The sequence below is a fragment of the Schistocerca nitens genome, chromosome 8 (assembly GCF_023898315.1).
Source record: "Schistocerca nitens isolate TAMUIC-IGC-003100 chromosome 8, iqSchNite1.1, whole genome shotgun sequence".
Lineage (NCBI taxonomy): Eukaryota > Metazoa > Arthropoda > Insecta > Orthoptera > Acrididae > Schistocerca > Schistocerca nitens.
Window position 1 is genome coordinate 41889612 of NC_064621.1, and position 6033 is coordinate 41895644.

Here is a 6033-nt window from a genome sequence, read left to right on the forward strand (position 1 = left end):
TACTCGATACCACCAAGTGGTGCACTTGAAAATGCAACAGATAATCTGATTAGAGTAAACTTTATTGATCCATTATCATCTACAGCTGCACAATGTGCAATATTTTGATTTTTATGTTAATATTAACAGTTTTACATATAACATAGCTTTGTACATAATAACGCACATTAATACATCAATTAATGATGAATACTTAAATAAATGTTGTTATGCTATATACAGAGACATAAAATACAAATTTTCTTCTGAATGAGACTACATTGGGTTAACACGGGAAAATTTAGTTTTGTAGGTATTCATTTACTGTATAAAAGCAGTGATCAACCAAGTATGACTTCAGTTTAGATTTGAAGTGACCAATGTTTTGTATGTGTTTAATGGTATCTGGTAAGGCATTGTATAGTTTGATACTAGGATGGATAAGGCCGTTTTGAAACAATTTTGTGTTGGCACTTTGAACATGTACATCCAATTTTTGTCTTGTATCATAGCTGTGCATTGTGTGATTTTGAATGATGAGTGGTCTTATTGTATGTAAGTTTTGCTTTAAATACATTATATTTTCAAGTATATATATGCAAGGAAGTGGCAGGATCATCCTTTTTTGAAACAATACTCTACATGATTTGCAATTATCTACCCATTCCGTTATTCTTATAATTTTTTTTTTTTAATTTTGAATGTTTTGATGGCAACTCCAGAATTTCCCCAGAACATAATCCCATACCAGAGGTGAGAGTGTACAACTGCATAATATACACACTAAAGGGTGTTGTAGATGGTACAATTTTTTAATGTATGTAACACAAAACAAGAAGTACTTAATTTTTTGTTCATTTGCTCAATATGTGCATTCCATTTCAAGTTGTCGTGTAGATGAAGTCCAAGAAATTTGGTACAGTCTGTTTTGGCAATTGTCTGTCCATATAGCTCTAGATTGAGTGATATCAGATTTTTTGTTTGTGCTGTGTGTATATCCATAGCTACAGTTTTTTCAGTGTTTATTATTAAGTCCTTGTCATCAAAGTAACATGTTAGCCTGTCAGTGGCTTCTTTTATGTTTTTTACAAGAGTGTCTTCTGAGTTTCCTGTAATTAGAACACTTGTATCATCTGCAAATTGAAATATTTTACTGCTGTCATTGCTTAGGTTTAGGTCATTTACATAGAGTAAGAACAGAACAGGACCAATAACTGATCCTTGTAGCACTGCATATTTAAGTAAGTAGCTTGGAATTATATTTCCTAATGACATTTTCCCTTTCTTGATCTATTTCCACATATTGTTCCCTGTTCTTAAGATAAGAGCTGAGCCAGTTGTTAGCTGCTCCCCTAATGCCAAGATTTTCTAGCTTGTGTAGCAATTTTTCATGATTTATGGTGTCAAATGCCTTTGACAAATCTAAAAATATGTCCATGGTAAGTTTTTTGTTGTCTAATGCTATCAGTGCCTTTAATAGAAAGGAATGAACTGCTGATTCGGTTGAGCAGTTTGCTCTAAATCCATGTTGAGATTCTGACAGAATGCCATTATCCTCTACGAAATCTGTTAGTCTCTTATTGAAAAGCCTTTCTAATATTTTTGAGAAAGCAGACAGAAGTGCCAGTGGTCTGTAGTTGGAAATATCATCTCTGTTTCCTTTGTTGTATAATGGCTTTACTTTTGCTATTTTCAGACATGAAGGAAAAATTCCTGTAGCAAAAGATAGGTTACATAGATGGGTTAAGGGCTCAGTAATAAAGTCCCCACACTTCTTTATAATGAAATCAGGTATATCATCTACACCTGCAGAGTGTTTCATTTTGAGACTTTTTATTGTAACCTGTAATTCTTCTACATTTGTTGGGTACAGAAACATTGATCTGTTTGAGACATTTTTCCCTGTTTCTGTATGCTGCTTTCTATTAGAAGTCTGTTGTAGTAGTTTCTCTGTTACATTTATAAAATAGTTATTAAACATATTAGCTACTTCCTGTGGGTTATTAATGTTTTCCAGGCCAGCCTTTAATACTATATTATTAACTCTATTTTTGTAAGATTTGGTTTCTTTCTTTACAACTTGCCAGATTGCTTTGGTTCTGTTTGAAGCATCTTCTATGTATTTGTCATAGTCTCATTTCTTTGCCTCCTTTAATATTTTACTTAAGATAGATTTATATTTTTTAAAGTAACTATCAAACTCATGATTTGTGTTGTAGCTTCTTGCAATATTGTGAAGGTACTGTTTTCTAGCACAAGATTTTCTTATACCACTAGTAATCCACTTATTGCTTTTACTGCTTTGGGTTGTTTTGGCTTTCAATGGAAAAGCAAGTTCAAAATATTATTTAAAAATATTCATGAATGTCTGAAACTTGTCAGAAATATTTTCTGTAGTATACACTATCTCCCATGATTCTTGTTGGAGATAATTCTGGAATGTTTGTACTGCAGTATTACTGAAAGTTCTGCCCATGTGTGTAGTCTTCCTCATTTAATTATAGGATGGATTAGTGTTTACACAAAAGCTTATAGCCTGTGCATGAAGGTCTGCCAGTCCAGCTTTAATTACAACTGATTTATATTTTGTTTTGGAGCTAATTATTATTTGGTCTAGGGTAGTACTAGAATGATTCGTTTCATGTGTAGGGGAGTGGATTGTAATCTCCAAATTACTGGCTGTTAATATGTTCATCAGCTTAGATTTTGAATTGCTTATTAAAGTCTACATTTAGGTCTCCACATATAAGAACTGTTTTTCGATTTGTTACTACTTTATTTAGTAAAGTATCAAGCCGAGTGTTGAATTTTTTTAGGTGGGTATCTGGAGATCTATATAAACATATTACAATTAACTTGAATGCTGGAATTTCTATGCCTGATATTTAAGGATTCAACATTGTCTATGTTATTAATTCGATATCTTTCTTTATGTATATGCAGTTCCCTCCACGTGTAAACTGATTTCTACAAGTTTGTGCTGCTAACATGTAATCCATTATTTTCACTGTCTTTAACTCATTTTCTTTCAGCCAATGTTCAGTTAAGCACAGTATATTAACATGTCTGAGTTCACTTGATAGCAAGATTTCAAGCTCTCTTTCTTCATTCCTAAGTGACTGTATATTCTGATGAAGAAGAGTGACCTGGTGAGATTTTAGGTTTGTTCTGATTGTACTTGGCTGAACACTTACCTTTATTCCTGAATTTAAATTGTGTGGGAAATCTTCATTCTCATCTAGAAGCGTGAGTTGGTTTTTTCCATTGGTCATAAGAAAATGTCCTGATGGTGAAAAGGGGCAGTTCTCCATCTCTCTGGTAATTTTACTTGTGTGGTCGATGTTGAGGTGGTTTATGTTTTTGCTGCAAGGAGTGCTACTGGAGGTGGTATTGATAGGTGCACTAGTTATCCTAATTTGGTCTTGAGGCTTTTTGGGAGTAAAAAATCTTGTAGATGACATGGTCGCCTTACATTTCTTCTCACTGGAATTGCTGAACTTCCTCCTTTTGCTGGGCTGGTAGTAGTTGATAGTTGGTTTTCACTGATACATGTAAAATTAGAAGTCCTTGTTGATGCTTTTGAGACTGGATCTGCTGATGTCCTTAGTGGGTCTCCTGTAGGCACTGCTTCTGTTTTGCAGCGCCCAGTTCTTCTTGTTGTATCTTGAATATCTTCAGGCGTGGAACTTGGTTCTACTGCTTTTTTTGGGTTAGATGCTTTTGCCAGTATCACAACCTGGTTTAGTTGATGGTGGTTTTGTTTCACTGTGTCTTCTTTGAGTGATGAAGGTGTAGTACAGTTCTTTTTTGTGCCTCCTCATTTATCTTTCATAACTATTGAGTTGGATAAGTCCGTTTCTGCTGCTGATTTTTCTTGTGTTTTCACTGTCATATTTCCTGAAAGGTCTTCACGTTGTATGTATGTTAGAGCCGGTATTTACAGATTGGCACCTACTGCTAGTTGTAAATGTCTACATAATTTCTCTTTGCCTTCCATTCGCAAGTCCACGCTTTGTATAATCGCTTATACTGAGGAATGTATTGGCATCCATTACCATTACATGCTCATAATTTCTTGCAGTCCTCATTGAGAATTCATTTGCAGCATAGATTCTGTTGTTCAGTTTTGGTACACCGTATCTGTACAGAATTGTGCACAAGATAACTTTTGTGTGGATTGTCTTATGAAGAGAATCTGTTAAGGCACATCTGAAATCCTGAAATTTCTTTAGGATGTTGTTTGTCCCACCTAGAATGATAATTGACGTGAGACTCCTTAGAAAGCTGAAGGAAAGATATGGGATTTATAAAGAATGAAGAAATGAAGATTAGGGATTAATGTCCTTTAATTAAATCAAGGGAATGTGTACACAGCTATTGGAAGTGAAGATAGACCCAGAAGCTAGACAACTTGGATACATGAAATATGATTTACTCATCTCGTTACATACATTGTGTGAAACATGTGATATGATGTATAGGAGATACATCAAGATTTACAATACTTTTATCATAAATATATTTGTGCTGCAAAGCAGTGACCAGATTCTCTTTCACAGGTGAACATAGGAGGAAGTAGAGCATATTACCCACTGCACCTGTTTAGTGAGTACACGATGGAAAATGAAAGCATTGCATGAGAAAATTAAATTAAATAAGTGATTGACTTTCTGATAGAGCTATCCTACATGTTTATGAGTGATGTACTAATGGAATTACAGTGGCCAGAAAATACATACAAGTAAAAACTGACTGTTTAGCAGCATAAATCACCACAGATGCATGAATACTTCATACATAAATACAAATAAATTACTAACAATTTCATTTATCTAAAAAAAGTGACTATGAATCAACACTAAGAAAAGACAGATTGCTACTTACCATAAAGAAGACACATTAAGTTGCAGACAGGCACAATTAAAAGACACTTACATAAAGCTTTTGGCTACAGCCTTTACCAGTAAAAGAGAGGCAGGCACCATTCATACAGACAAGCAAGCACACCTTATGCACATGACCACCAACTACAGTCCTGGAAATCAGGCCCAAGATGCTGGAGTTGGTGGTCATGTGTGCATGAGGTGTGCTTGCTTGTGTGTATTAATGGTGTGCATCTCTTTTAATGATGAAGGCTGTGGTCAAAAGTTATATGTGAGTGTCTTTTAATCGTGCCTGTCTGCAACTTGACATGTCTTCTTTCTGCTAAGAAGCAATCTGTCTTTTTCTACATTGTTAATTTTCCTACCTGGAGATTCCATTGTTAAATTGTTAGTAATTTACTTATAGACACTGAAAGTGAAAGACAGCAGTGGTGCTAAATTTACAATCACATTATCTGTTCTTACTCTAGCTTATTGTACTTTTGTTGCTATTTGAGCCTGGTATGATTCTTGAGTAAGAAATCACTATTCAGTTCACATTCTCATTTATTTGCCCTCATCTGGGCCTCCTGCATTTTATAGTCATATAAGGACATTATATATTATGCTATGATACCAATAAACTGCTGTGTTCAAGTATATTTTTTATTATAATAGCACTATTTCATTGTGATTGCCATCTTCAGGCTCTATCATATGACACAAATGTGTCAGTTGCTGTCAGTACTGTATATGTTTGCCCCTTTGATACTGGTGGAGCTATAGTAAGTGTTAAACTTCAGCTGCATCAGTTATTTCTGAAGTTTTCAAATTATGATAGTTTATTTCATAAGGACATTACACATTAAATGCATTCATAATTGCGAATAATGACAGTCATCAACTGTAGCGATAACAACAGTGAAAATTTGTAGTGGACCGAAACCTGAAGCCAGATTTCCCGCTTATCACTAGCAGTTGCCTTACCATTTGGCTACCTCTGCAACAACTCACGGCCAGACCCAAACTTCCATATATTGTCAGCCGTGCATCTACGACCTGTGCTCGTACTTCCATTACGTATATTACCGTTCAGTTCAGACATTGTACTTGAAAGTCACTTGCCCAGTATCAGCAGCTAAATACAATATTGCAGTGCCTGTGTTCTGATTATGATGCAAAGTTCCTTTGG